This window comes from Stenella coeruleoalba (genome assembly GCF_951394435.1).
Source record: "Stenella coeruleoalba genome assembly, chromosome: 14".
In the NCBI taxonomy this organism is placed as follows: Eukaryota; Metazoa; Chordata; class Mammalia; order Artiodactyla; family Delphinidae; genus Stenella; species Stenella coeruleoalba.
Genome location: NC_137160.1, coordinates 79357577 through 79373043, shown reverse-complemented (window position 1 = coordinate 79373043; position 15467 = coordinate 79357577). Strand labels below are relative to the sequence as shown.

General features: G+C 45.1%; 1 protein-coding gene across 3 annotated transcripts in view; it reads right to left on the bottom strand.

Annotated features, from left to right (window-relative positions):
- Positions 1–15467, bottom strand: part of SUDS3 (SDS3 homolog, SIN3A corepressor complex component) — a 597049-nt gene that overhangs the window by 136477 nt on the left and 445105 nt on the right. The window contains exon 22 of one of the 3 annotated variants that reach the window (XM_079942613.1): positions 13670–13708. The exons of the other annotated variants lie outside the window; for them this stretch is intronic. The gene's annotated coding sequence lies outside the window, so the exon portion shown is untranslated. Of the gene's footprint in view, positions 1–13669; positions 13709–15467 lie in introns of those variants that run through there. 3 annotated transcript variants of the gene reach the window in all.

Sequence of the window (15467 nt, the reverse complement as noted above, 5' to 3'; positions counted from 1 at the left end):
ATCCATCCACTCACCCACCAATTTATCCATCCATCCATCCATCTCACCATTCATCCTTCTATATTCTATTCTTTCCTTCCTTCCTTCATTTTTAAAAAAATCAAAGTATAATTGACCTACAACACTCTGATAGTTCCTTCCTTCCTTCATTTATACAATCTACTTAGGAAACCGTGTGCTAGACCCCCTGTGAAGTTCTGAGGATACAAAACTAAGACAGACACTGTTATGGTATGAGTTGTATCTTCTTTCAAATTCGTATGTTGAAGCTCTAAGCTCAGAATGTGACTGTACTTAGAGACAGGGCCTTTAAAGAGGTAATTACGTTAAAATGGGGTCATTAGGGTGGGCCCTAATCCAATATGCCTGGCGTCCTTATATGAGGAGGAAATCAAGACATGGACCAAGAGAGACAATGGATACATGCAGGCAGAGAGATGACCACATGAACACAGTGAGAAGGCAGCCGTCTGCAAGCCAAGGAGAGAGGCCTCAGAAGAAACCAAACCTGCTGACCTTGGTCTCAGACTTCCAGCCTCCAGAACTGTGAAAAAATAATTTTCTGTTAATACCCAGTCTGGGGTATTTTGTTATGGTAGCTGTAGCAAACGAACACAGATACCATCACAGAAGGAGGGGTTCACCCTCCAGAGAGAGAGAGAGAAGGAAAATTAAACAGAAAATTATGATATAAACATCTCTTTGCCTTGCCTGCGAGCCCCCCCATAGAGGCACCTCCATCTGAATTCATCGTTGCTCTCTCATTAATTCAACAAATAGTTATTGAGCACCAACTACATTTCTGGTTCTGTACTAGACAGTGGGGATACAATGATAGATAAGGTAGATACAGCCATTGCCTTTAGAAGTTCACAAGCTCCCCTACCCCTCCCTCTAGACTGAACACTGTTCTCTACCCATTCTCAAATAAGGCGGTGCAGTGTTGTGTGATAGATATGATCACGGACTGTGGAATCAGACAGACATCGATTGGAGTCCATGTTCTACCACTAATGGGCTGTGTGGCCTGGGGCAGTCTGAGCCTCAGTTTATCTCTAAAAGGCAATAACAACACCCAGGTATGATTGCTGTGAGAATTAAGTAAGATCAGGGACATAACTCAGAATAAGTCCTCCATAGATGTTTGCTATGGTTATCAGTGCAGCCTCTGAAGCACAGCCTATCAGATGATAATCAATATCGTCACTAACATGGAGTGCTTGCTCGATACCCAAGAACTCTAAGTAATCTGCACACATTATCATTATATCCATGAAGCATCTTCCCTACAACCCCAGCCTTCCCTAGTTTAATTTTCTGGTTTCTCTTTTGTCTACTTAGTGTTTTATCACTCCCAGGAAAGCACTTAAGACCCAAGATTGTCTGAGGGAGAGGCTATAGGCCTGTCTGGGAAGAACTTGTGTCTTTCTCCGCATCCATGCTTCCCCTGATGCTCCAGTTTGCACACTGGCTCAGGCAAGCTGGAAGAGGGATCTGGAGGGAACGGTGCTGGAAGTCTCTCCCTTAGAGTTGCAGTCACCAATAACACATTGGATTACTGGTCCCCAGTAAAGCAGTGCAGCTGTCTCTGTACATGTCATTCCTACCAGGGTTTTGCAGTCAAATTACCCCCAGCGCTACTGGAAGGTAAGACCCACTTGCCTTTGAGGGAGTGGAGATGGGAGCCAGCAAGGACTTGTTATCATGGAAACCACGTCTCCTCCGGGACCCCAAGGGGCACTTCTGGAAATGGTTTGGAATTTGATCACAGTCTTCAAGCGTAAGAACTGTGGTTAAAAGCTGTTATTTCCTCACTTCTGGTAAACGGTTGTCAAGAAGCTACCAGTTCTGTTTTTTTTGCTGGGGAAGATTGGATTGGGGGAGGATGTGGGTCAGGAGGATGGGAAGAGATGATAGGATGGGGATCCCAGAGCCTCAGAGCTGCATCGCACCCCAAACAGAGATGACGGTTTGGAGATGGTCCTGCCTGACTCCTTGTCAAGAGCAAGACAGTCAAAGGGACACTGAGATTAGATGGGGTGAGTCGTAAGTGACCACCCTCTCAGGTTGGAAAGGAGGCTTAGCTTTAAGTAAGAAACTGAAACACGCAGGTAAGAATCATCAAGTCTGAGGGTCTTAAGAGAGAATTCCAGGTACAGGGGTTGCAAACTCAAATACCTATTAGGCACCAAGAGGAAAAACACCATTTAGTGACGTTGAAATGAGCTTGGTGAGGCTTTAGGGGAACAGGAGATGGCACTCCATCTAAAGGAGAGGGCAGTCACCAGCTCCAGCTGCCTGCTGGAGACCCCGGGTGGGTCTGCAGCTCCAGCACAGACCAATTACACACGTTTTCAGGAAAAGCCCCAAATCTGGAACTTCAGGTGAAATCTCCTGACGTGGAAATGTAGGCTATGGATTCAAACATTTAAAAATCACATTGCAGGCCAAATAAAACATGCCTGAAGGTCAAATCCAGCTCACTCATTCAAGTTTGCAAACTGTGCTATGAGTGTTGAAAAGAAATTCCCAATTCCAGAGGCGGAAAGGAATTTTAATATATCATCAATTACCACCACAACAATGAAAAACACAGTAAAAAGAATAGTTATGATTTATTCAGTACCTACTGTGTGCTTAGCAATTTGTTTATATTACTCCATTGAGTTCTCACCACAACCCCGGGGAAGGCATGGATGTTTACCCCAACTTAGGAAGAAACTGAGGCTCACAGAGGTTAAGTCATTTGTCCAAGGTCACACTTTACTACACTGGAGTCTCTGCAGAGAGGGTAATCATTTCTCCATGTATCTTCTGCGGCACAGAACGGCCCAGACACCTCCAAAGGCTTCTTCCTTCTCCAAAATTTCGCCTTGTTCTATCGATCAGGCTTGTTCTAATGCAGTGGTTTTTAAATGGGGGGGGACGATTTTGACATTTAACAATGTCTCTAGACATTTTTGGTTGTCACACTGATGGGGGAAGAGAGGGGGTGCTACTGGCATCTAGTTGGTAGGGGCCAGGGATGCTGCTACACACACACTACAATGCACAGGACGGCCCCCACTACAGAGAACTGTCCAGGCCCAAATGTCAGTAGTACCAAGTTTGATAAATCCTTGTCTAAAAGGATTAGGGGAGGGAGAGCTGACGGCTGAGGGGTTCCTAAGGAGATGAGAAGGAGGAGGGAGAGAAAAATACTGAGGGTGACACTTGTAGAAGCAGCTCCACTGTTAGAGAACCTGCACGATTTACCAAGGGTTCTCACTGCACTGTTTCACTAGTTCTTCATGACACCTGTTTAACACATTTTCTTATTGCCATTTTACAGATGAGGAAACTGAGGCCCAGAGAAAGAAAGGGATTTTCCCTCAGGCTTCATGAATGGCATCCCACAAATACTTATTGAGTGTCTAGGATATCTTGGTTCTAGTTGACGGCTTTGCCCCTTCTGCTAACACTTAAGTGTTTTCTACCTGTCAGGCACTTCACTAACAATTCTACATGTATCATCTTACATCCTTCCAACAACCCGATGAAATGAGTACTTGGTGTATCTGCATTTTTACAGTTGAAAAACTGAGATTCAGAGGAGTCAAGACACCACTTGACCAAAGGCATCAGAATTTGAACCAGGCGTTTTTGACTTTGAATCCTGTGCTCTTAACCATTCTACTGTCCTTCAACCTATGATAAGTATCCCATGCTTATCCAGTGAGGAAGCATTTACTGAGTTCCCTATTTAGAGGAAATTGGGAATACACAAGAGCAATTCCTAATGCATCCTGACTTCAAGGAGCTTACATTCCAATGGAAAGAGCTGGCATATGCACACTAGCTGTAACACAAAATGAAAAGTGACCAGGTCATAAAGAAGAGGCAGTAAAGCACTGAAAGACAGAAGTCAGCAAACTATGGCCTGTGGGCCACATCCAGCCTGCTGCCTATTTTTGTAAATAAAGTTTTATTGGTACACAGCCATGCCCATTGGTTTACATAATGCTCATGGGCTGCTTTTGAGTTGAGTAGTTGCTATAGAGACCACCCAGCCTATAAAGCCAAAAATATTTATTAAATACACGGCCCTTCACAGAAAAAGTGTGCCGGCCCCTGCTGTAGAAGAGAAAGGACCAATACTGAAGATAACCCACCTTCTGTGCTTCTCTCTAGATCCACTGGTGATTGATTATACCTCACAGATATTGCCATGAAGACCCCTGCAGATGACATTAATGACATTAACAAACTCTAGATACTGGGTGCTGACTGTGTGCCAGGCACAGGCCTAATCCTCTCCAGTTCCCCCAAGCAATCCATCAGACAGGTATTATTAACCCCTTTCACACATGAGGAACATGAGGCTCAGAGAGGTCAAGAGGCAAACCCAAGTTCAACTAGCTATCAAGGGTCTGAAGGTGGACATGTACAGCTCCAAAGCTCTCAGCCTCCTGCGTGCGGAAACACTCAGTACGAGCCCTGGCTCTGCAGAGTCAGGAAACTCTGATAAATTTTCCATAAATAAAATTTTCTTCTTTCCTTCCTTGACCAAGTCTCCCACCCCTGTAAACCAGGTTGATACTGTGATTTATAATAAGAAATATATATATTTGGCCTTCATCCCCATTCCTGGCACAGAGCTCCTAAAACCCTTGGAATTTCCTAAGTGATGACAGTATGATAAAGGTGTATTATTATGTCAGTGAGGTGATTTTTGGAAAACTCCAGTGTAACCTAAGAATGGAAGCTGGTGGTCAGGGGAACCAGCCATGTGATTAGAGGGTTGGAACTTTCAGATCCACCCCACCTCTACCTCTGGGGAGGGGAGAAGGGCTGCAGATGGAACTCAGTCACCAAAGGCCAATGATTTAATCAATCGTGCCCCAGTAACAAAGCCCATAAAAACCCAAAGGCCAGGTTCTGACTGCTTCCCGTGCTCAGTGAGGCAGGGAAGCTCTGTGCTCCTTCCCACCTACCTCGCCCTGTGCATCTCTTCCATCTGGCTGTTCCTGAATTATATTCTTTTACAGTAAACCAGAGATCTAGTGAGTAAAATGTTTTTCTGAGGTTTGGGAGCCACTCTAGCAAATGAATCGAGGGGTGGGTTGCTGGAATCACCTATCTACAGCCAGGAGGTCAGAAACACAGGTGACAGCCTGGACTCGGCACTGGTGTCTGAAGTGGGGGTGAGTGACCTTGTGACACTGAATCCTTCACCTGTGGGATCCGATGCTACTCTCAGTGCAGACAGTGTCAGAATGGAGTTGAACTGCAGGACATCCAGCTGGTGTTGGGGAACTGCTTGGTGGGCAAGGGAAACCCACACTTGGGATGCAGCACGGCTGAGTGGTTCTCACACTGGGTGTCAGAATTGTAACCAGTAAGAAGCTCCTGCCAGGCTCAGATAGTCCTGGAAGCTCTTTTCATAACCAACTTGTCTGTCTCAGACAGCACCCAGAAAGTTCCAAATTTCAGAGGGCTGCAAAGCTGCTACCTCAGCCTCACCTCGGGGAGCTACTGCGGCTTCCAGACGGGCTCAAGTAACTTCCCGCCCCCAGCAGTCCAGCAGTTGATATTACACAGCAGTTTACAACCTCCCCTGGTTAATCCAGCCTGCTCCCTGGTCACTTCTCATTAAGCTGAGTGTGGCCTCCTTTCAACTTTCTCTGAATTAAACTGTCACTTTTCCCAGCAAGGGGCTGCAGGTGGAAAGTACAAGCGCAAAGCTTGGAAGACAAGTGAGGGAAAAGGGCCCCCCCCAGACCCCACCCCCCCATCAGCTCCCACCCCCTTTCCTGGAGCCACAGTGATGCTGCCCCTCGCCACCTCCTCCCACCTGCAAGCTAAACAAAAATAAGTTCCAGCATGTGGGGGATTTTTTAAAGCTGAGGGTATCTGGCCCAGCTGCTGCAGGAAAATATTCGACGACCTGTAAATTTCTTTCTTGGTGTTCCCAGGCCGGCCAATTACCCCAGCTGTGCAACCAAGGCCCCCCCGGGATGTTTCCAAGAGAACGAGCTCACAGCAGACGTGCGGCTCTGATTTTAGTTGTCTCCAGTCAAGCATCCCAGAGCCCCAGCTCTTCCTCTCCCAGCTTGATCTCAGACCACAAACTCCAATTGCCTCCCCAAGGCCTTCACTGACTGACAAACTGCTGCCCCGGCAATGGTGAAATGGTCACCAGGGATCCCTTCGGCAGCAAATCCGTGAGCAAGTTGTGTATTTCTGTGCCAAGAATTTGGGTTTAAATCCCCCAACTCTGTTTCTCCCCAGCTATGTGATTCTGAGCAAGTGACTTAGCATCTTGGAGCCTCTGTTTCTTCTCCCATAAGATGGGCTGTCACTGGGGCTTGTCTCCAAGGTATAATTAAGTAACACAACAATATATTTTTTAATTGTGGTAAAAATATATATAACATAAAATTTGCCTTTGTAACCATTTTAAGTACACAGTTCTGGGGCATTAACTACATTCACATTGCTGCACAACCATCACCACCATCCATCTCCACAATTCTTTTCACCTTGCAAAACTGAACCTCTGTACTCATTAAACACTAACTCCCCATTCCCCTCCCCCCACCCACCATTCTACTTCCTGTCTCTGTCTAGTCTCAGCACCTCATATAAGTGGAGTCACACAGTGTTTTCTCCCTTGTGGCAGGTTTATTTCATTTAGAATAACGTCCTCAAGGCCTGTCCGGGTGGCGGCGTGTGTCAGGATTCTCTTCCTCTTTAGGGCTGAATCATATTCCTTGTATGTATACAACACTACCCATTTATTTATACATTCATCCACTGATGGAGCCTTGGGTGTCTTCTCTATTTTAGCTATTGTGAATAATGCTGCTATGAACCTGGTTGTACAAATATCTCTTTAAGTCTCTGCTTTCAATTCTTCGGGGTATATACCTGGGAGTAAAACTGATGAATCACGTAGTAATTCTATATTTAATTTCTGGAGGAACTGCCACACTGATTTCCTTAGCGGCTGCACCATTTTCCATTCCCAGCAACAGCGCACAAGGGTTCCACTTTCTCCACATCCTCACCTACACTTTGTTATTTGGAGGTTTTTTTGTTTGTTTGTTTTTTGCGGTATGCGGGCCTCTCGCTGTTGTGGCCTCTCCCGTTGCGGAGCACAGGCTCCGGACGCGCAGTCTCCGCGGCATGTGGGATCTTCCCGGACCGGGGCATGAACCCGTGTCCCCTGCATCGGCAGGTGGACTCTCAACCACTGCGCCACCAGGGAAGCCCTGGAGGTTTTTTTTTGATAGTAGCCATCCTAGTAGATGTGAGGTGGTATCTCACTGTGATTTTGACTCACATTTTCCTAATGATTAGTGATGTTGAGCATCTTTTCATGTGCTTGTTGGCCGTAGACAACAATATTTTTAATCAGTGCCTGGAACATGTTGGGGGCTAAAACCTGATGCCCGTAATTACAGATCCTGTGAGATACAAATCATGATTCCAGCTGAAACTTTCTTGTAGGTCGGAATGCTTGTCTGCTCCAGGGCTCAGAGCCATTTGGAGGGAGAAAGCTGGTGCTTTCTCTTGTCTATTCTCTTAGACTGTGGGAAGTCACTTCATTTCTCTGAGCCTCATCAAGATGCTCTGAAGACATATAAAATAAATTGAAAACAATCTTATAGGTGGTGGAAAGATCACTGTACTAGGAGCCATACAGACCTGGGTTTGAGTCCTGCTCTGCCGTTTATTAGCTGTGTGATTTGGGCCGAGTCATCTATCTCAGATTCCGGCATAAATGAAGCATTCCATGGATGTTTGTTAAATAGATGAATGAATGGGTGAATGATCTCTTTCTCATCAGCAAAATTATACCCATTGCTGGAATATTCTACCCACTAATACAATGTATTTGCAGAGTGCTTTGCAGTTTTGAAACTACTTGGGATGTGGTACAGCCGAGTGGTTCAGAGTATATATTTACATATTTACAAAGAGACGAATCTCAGTTTGAATCCCAGCTCTGCCAATACTACCCATGTGACCTTAGACAAGTTATGTGATCCTTCCAAGCCTTAGTTCCTCTGTTTTCAATATGACAATGATAGGAATTCTCACTGTACTAGTCAGCCAATGATCCTTGTTCCTGATGTTCAAGTTCTTACGTAGCCCCTACTGAAAATGAATAGGGCTGATCTACACGACCAATAAGATATTGCTAAAACGATGGGGCATGATTCTTGAACACGCCATAAAGGATACTGCAGACTCCTCCTTGGAGGCTTGCTCTCTCTTGGATCAGTCTGAAGGAAGCCAGCCATCACGTCATGAGGATGCTCAAGCAGGAGGCAAGGAGATGCGGCTTCCTGCCAGCAGCCAGCTTGCTAGCTTGTAAGTGAAACACCTTGGAAAATGATGCTCCAGCACCAGTCAAACCTTCAGATGAGGCTGCAACCTAAAGAGACACCCTGAACCAGAACCACTTGGCTAAACCGCTCTCAAATTCCTGACCATCAGGAATGTGTGAGGATTAAAAAATAATAAATTAAAAAAAAAAACAAACTATGCGTCAGGTAGTAAATGTTTACTGATGGTTTAAGATGCTAAGTTTCAGGGCAATTTGTTATAAAGCGATAGATACCTAGTACACTCACCTCATAGGGCCACTGTGAATTTTAAATGCATGTAAAGGATCTTTCCTGCACAGTGCTTGACCCACGATAACAGCTCAGAAAGTATCATTCATTATTGTTATTTTTGGCCATAAAAGTAAATAATTTGCTCTGATTCAAGGACTTAGAAGGGGTGTGTCTGTAAAAACATGCACTTGAGAGGCATCAATAAATTAATTAAAGCACAGATGATGTGAAGCCAAGAATATAACCTTTCTGTTACCTAAGCTAAAGAGAGGGGAGACGGGGCAAATAAAAACCTAAAAGGCTGAAGGTTCTTTCCAGCATTGCAAAGATTTAAGTAAGTCAGTGGCAGAGACCCAAATTAAATACAAATTACGAAGACTGGAACACTCAGAGTGCTGTATAAACAGACATGGTATTATGGTTTCCTGTACTTTATAAAGTCTATAAAGTGCTCATGGAATTATCTCTTTTAATCCTCCCCAATAAGTCCTGTAGGATGCTTATGCTTGTGTCCATTTTATGGAAGGGTCAACTGAGACTCGGAGGCCTAAGGCAAACTTCTCAGGAACATATAGTTATCAGGTGCTAGTAACGGGTTTCAGACCAAGGCTTCCAGTCCTCTTGACTCAGACCAAGCCCAGAGGTTGTTCCATGATGCCAGGCTTCAGCCTCTTCCTCTCTCTGAGCTTCAATTTCATGAAAAGTAGGGTTTGGAAGAAACCAGAGACCACATGTTCAGAAGCTTAATGCACAAAGCAGTTTAGTTAAAGTGCAAAAAGCAGGTCGACAGCGATTGCTTTCTCTACTATAAGAAAAACAGGAGCACACATTCAACATACATAGCAAACGACACTGGGCCTCAGAGTTGGAGACACAATAGGGACTGGCCAGGATGCTGGCCAACTGAAGACCATACGTCTTTTCCTGAGAGGGTGTCCTTGCTCTATCCAGGTGCTGCCATGCAGGAAGAGAAGCCTAGGGCTGCCAGATCACCTGCTTCTTCAAGAGAAGCCTGAACCTGTATTTTATATGAATTCTCACCAAGTTTAAAAGTTGGGTCAAAGAAAATAAAAATAAAACAAAACACTGTATGAGTCAAACACACACGTCCACAAGCTAATTCAGCTCATGAGCCACCATTCAGTGACTCCTGGACTAGATACTTTGCAAGGTCCCCCCCCCCACCCCCCTCTCCAGGGCACGCTGTCTCCATCAGTACTCAGCACGACTGTTTGTTTACACGGGATACTGGGCAGCCTCATAAATATTCCAAACTGGTTTTCATGTGCAGATGTGAGCTGTGTCCTCAAATAAATTCCAGACTCTCTTGAGGGCGGGGACCAGGTCCCTGGTTTCCTGTGGGTCTTTGTTTCTGACTCTTTCGGTATAAGGTGCAGCCACTCAGGGTGAGGGTGCATTCAGCTGGGGCAGAGGGTCAGGCTGAATGATTTTCCCCAGGCAGTGGCTCTGGAGAGCTGCAAGTCTCACTGAGGTTGGGGGGAGCTTTGGATCCTGGGAGGGCAGCTTCCATCACTGCTGGTGTTCTAAGGAATTGAGGCCAGGGAATCAAGGTTAATGACTTCCATCTATATCATGCTTGCCAGATTTATAAACGAGGATTCTGTTTCCTTTGGGAATCGTGCCTGCTGCTCGGCAGATGTGGCTGCTTTCGCAGAGGGAACTGACTTCCTCCAAATGATCCCAAAGAAGAGGCAGGTTCCTCTGGGTGTTCTCTCCCTGGAGTCCCCGAACCATCTCATAGTGTCTCATAATGTGGGTTCTGGAGCTACCCTTCTTGGGTTTGAATCCCAGCTCCTTCACTTACAAATTAAACAGAACTGAAATTGCTTCTTGATCATCCCTGTGCCCATAATGGTGAAGAATCTGTGTTTAAAAATATAACTTATGGGCTTCCCTGGTGGCGCAGTGGTTGAGAGTCCGGCTGCCAATGCAGGGAACACAGGTTCGTGCCCCGGTCCGGGAGGGTCCTGCATGCCACGGAGTGGCTGGGCCCGTGAGCCATGGCTGCTGAGCCTGCGCGTCCGGAGCCTGTGCTCCGCAATGGGAGAGGCCACAACAGTGAGAGGCCCGTGTACCGCCAAAAAAAAAAAAAAAAAAAAAAAATACATATATATATATATATATATGTATGTATGTGTGTGTGTGTGTGTGTGTGTGTGTGTGTGTGTATATATATATATATATATATATAAAACTTACGTCCTCTGCTCCCCAGGGTCTTACAATTTAATTGAGGAGATAGAACCAAAAAAGTTACAAAGGCTTAATATAGATATGAGAAGTTATGGTCCATGGCAGTAAACGATCATTAGCAATTGTGTTGTGCAGAAAGTACCACAAGAACAAAAAAGAGGGGAAGGGTAAGCTGGGACGAAGTGAGAGAGTGGCATGGACATATATACACTACCAAATGTAAAACAGATAGCTAGTGGGAAGCAGCCACATAGCACAGGGAGATCAGCTTGGTGCTTTGTGACCACCTAGAGGGGTGGGATAGGGAGGGTGGGAGGGAGACGCAACAGGGTGGAGATATGGGGATATATGTACATATGTAGCTGATTCACTTTGTTATACAGCAGAAACTAACACACCACTGTAAAGCAATTATACTCTAATAAAGATGTTAAAAAAAAAAAAAGAACAGAAAAGAGGAGGAGAAGAACACAGTGAGATTCATGCAGGAGCGTTAAGGCTTTACAAACTGATGGAGCTGGTGGGGGAGCAGGGGGCATTGATGAAAACTGCTCTGCTGGCCCCCACTGAAGAAGACAAGGTTGAACAGTGGTTAGAAGTATGGACTTTGGAAACAGACCTAGGTTTGAATCCTGAATTTACCAACGGATTCTTTTAGTTGAAGGTGACAGAGACCCAGCTTCAACTTAAGCAAAATGGGCCTTTACTGGTCCACAGAAGAGGGAGGGGGTAGCTTACAGAATAAATTGAGGTGAGTAGGGCAGTTCTGAGGCCTGAGAAACTGGAGGCCACTGGGATTGTCTGACTGCCCGTCCCATTTCAGCTTTTTTTCTGCCCCACGTCACACTCTTCTGCAGCAGATGGGCCTTCTCCATCTGGCAGCACATATGGCACCTAGAAGCTCTGGATAAGGGCCTCTGTGACCACAGAGAATAGGCTATTTCTCCTCCAGCTCCAAGTAAAAAGTCCCAGGGAAGAGCTCTGATTGGCTTGGCTTGGTCACATGACTTTCACAGGCCCTTCTCAGTGACCACAGAGGAGTGTGGTCCTGTGATTGGAGAGGCTTGGGTCTTGGATGGAGCCTTGTGAATGGCAGCTCCACCAGAACCACAGTAGTAGGGAGGGTATGGAGAGAGGCTTCCACTATTCCAAGAAAGATAGGATATTTATCAATGCTTTGTTTTGGTAGAAGGTCTTAGAAATAATCTAGCCCAGTGTTTCCCACTCCTGGATGAACCTGTTAAAATTCATATTCCCAGGCATCACTCAACACCCTAAACATGTCTCTAGGGATTAGAGCCCAGGAAGCTGTTTTTAACCAGCTTTCCTCATGACTCCAGTGATCAGCTAAGTAGGGAGACCACTGGTCAGTCTATCCCAATCTTATAGTTTTATTGGGTAAGAAAACTAGGCATATAGATGAAAGTGATTCACCCAAAATCACAGATGCAGGAAATGGCAGAAGAGAAATAAGACTTGAGTTCACCTGCCCTGCAGTGCCCCCCTCATTCTCCTTAGAGCTCCTTGTTTTCCCCGGCTCTTCCACTGTCTCCCCAGACCACACAGGGAGGAGGCCCCATGAGTCACCTTTCTACACCTAGATGTCTCTACTACTGACTCCCTAACACTGACCCTCCCAACACACTAACACACACACACAGCTAGACACTCTTCCTCCTTCTCCAGCAGCTGTGTCTGCAGAAAACCTGATGTGATATGATGGGCTGCAGAGATGGCATTTCAGGCAGGGGGAAGTGGGAAACGGAGGGAACCGCAGAAGGACTGGGTGACGCACCCCCCAAAGATAACCATGGCTAACCCCACAGGCGCTCTGAAGCAAGAATGGCCCTTCTTCAGAGGTGTCTCAAGTTGTGTCTAAATGGTCAGATCTTTGTACTCCCACATGGATTACCAATTCGCTGTGGGCTGCCCTGAGAAGGGTTATGTCTTTGGATGAGGTAGTTCTCTGCAGCTGAGGCAATCCCTGAAGGGCCGGCAGGTGAGGACCAAGCTACTGACAACACCCTCACGGCTGGATAACACGTCCTTCCTTGAAGGAGGATTCGGGCCGTGCATTAGCATGTCCACCACATATAAATGTTTATAATTTACTGTAAGTAATATTTGTAATTCATTTATTATAAATAGTTTCCTATGTATTCTTATACATAATGATAACAGCACACTTTTCCAAAAATGCTCAACGTGTATTAGACACTAAGCTAAGCACACTGCCTTGTTACTACATTTAATCGTTACAATAACACTGTGAAGCAGATATTGTTACCCTTATTTAACAGATGAAGAAGATGAGGCTCAGAGGGTTTAAATAAGGTTACACAACTAGCATGCAGTGGATCTAAGATTCCAACCCAATTCTGTCTGATGTCAGAGCGCTATAGTAAAACCACTATAATAAAACTGCTGCATGAGTTATTCAGGTAAAGAGCACAGCACGTATAGTAGAGCACAGCACGTATAGTCAACAATACTGCTCTGTGTGCTTAAAATTTTGTTAATAGACTTATTGTGGTGATCATTTTACAGTATATACAAATATCAAATCATTTTATGTACACCTGAAACTAATATAATGTTATATGTCAATTATACCTCAATTTAAAGAGAAAGGAAACTTTTGCAGGTGATGGATATGTCTGTCACCTTGGCTGTGATGATGGTTTTAAGGGTGTGTGCACATGTCCAAACTCATCAAATTGTATACATTAAATAAATGCAGTTTTTTGTATATCAATTATACCTCAGTAAAACTTTTTAAAATCATCTGTTCTCTGGGCTTCCCTGGTGGCGCAGTGGTTGAGAGTCCACCTGCTGATGCAGGGGACATGGGTTCGTGCCCCGGTCCGGGAGGATCCCACATGAGAGGCCTGCGTACCGCAAAAAAAAAAAAAAAAAAAAGCATCTATTCTGGGTGGGAATGGCTGGGCCCTCTTATCCCTCTCGTGTTTAGCCATTGGCTGGGGCCTCCCTCAAAGGGTGTGACCTTGGGAGGCTGACCTCACTCGTTAGAGCTGGACAGTGAGTCCTTCCCTGAAGGGGGATCTGAGCGATGGTTTTCTGTGTCTGCCACAACTCTCAATGGAAAGAGCTATTCTTCTATCTTTTTTTCCCTGACCAGATAAATAATCCATGTCCACTGTAAATATCTGAACAACACAGAAAACTAGATGGCAAAAGGTAAAAGTCACCTAAAACTGCCAGTATTTTGAAAACATCCTCTTACATATTTTTATGCATATACATTACATTTTATGTAAATGGCATCATATAATACAATAAGTTTTTATTGTTGACTTTTAAATATATATATATATTAACACCACTCCACTCCTCCCTGCCCTTCCCCAAATAAACAGTAACAACATTGTGCATGACCACCTTATGTTTTATGGGCATATAGGAATTTTAAAAGTGTTTTTACACTACAGAATTTTTTACACCCTCACAACAAGTACCTTGTCGGCTGGCAAATGTAAGCTCTGCTTCCCCATTTCGAGAGGAGAAGACTGAAGCCTAGAAAGATTCGGTGGTTATCTAAGAAAGTCACTGAACTTGTAGGTGACAGAGCCAAGGCTCAAAGTCCAGGACTTCCCAGCAGGGCCCTCCCTGTAAGCGCCCTGGCCTAATACCGACTACATGCACCGCACTCCTCTCTGTGACTGGTGACATGCCAGGCAGTGAACTTTCCATCCCAGGAAATAATCAAGCTAAGTTCTGATGGCCATTCATCAGAGTCGCAGCATTAAGCAGACTCTTATGCTGCAAGAAGGTCCTGCTGCAACGCCACAGAAGGAAGTGCAGTGCTGTTGTTGAGTCAGCATCTATTGGCAGACAAGGAATCAGCTCTCGCACTTCCTGTGTTTACATCGCCATCTCACCCTCCAACTAGCAGTGTTCACGTGATAGCTGGATTTGGGGGATTTTTTCCCCCAAGTTTCTATTTTGCTCTGCACCTCTATAGAAATGCAAACACTGGCCCATTAAAAGAGACAAATGACAATATCATAGTAATAGCCCATTTTTTAAATCCACGTAGGCTGCTTTGGTCAGGGTGGAAAATGTGCTTGTTAAAATGTGAGGAGGTGCTCTGACTGGTTTCCTTGATGCAAACACAGATGTGCCAGGTAAGCAACCAATAATCAAGGTATTTAGTTAGGTGATTAATTTTCAAGCTTTCAAGGATGAACATTTAGTGGCAAAGAGCATGGGTCTCAATGTCAGCCAGACCCGAGTTCAAGTATTGGTCCCTCCACCTCCTGGCTTTATGATCTTGGGCAAGTCACTCAACTTCTCTGAGCTCCTTCACTGTGCCTGGCACAGAGTAAGCACTTGACAAACAGCAGCTGTTAACAAGTAATAACGCTAATACTGCTATTACCCCATTACTAGTATTATAAACTCAAGTGCTATAAAGGCTTCTCGGGCTAGAGGTTCCCCCAACTCAGTCTATTAGATCTCTCCCCACTAAGCTGACCTAAGCCATGGACCCAATCCCTGAGCACACAAGTTAACTTCACTTTGCACTATCAAATGTATGCTCTCTTAGCCTAAGATAACATGTGTTTCAGGCCCACATTTCACAAAGTGTAGAAAGAATAGACCTACCGATATTAATTACTAGAAAAA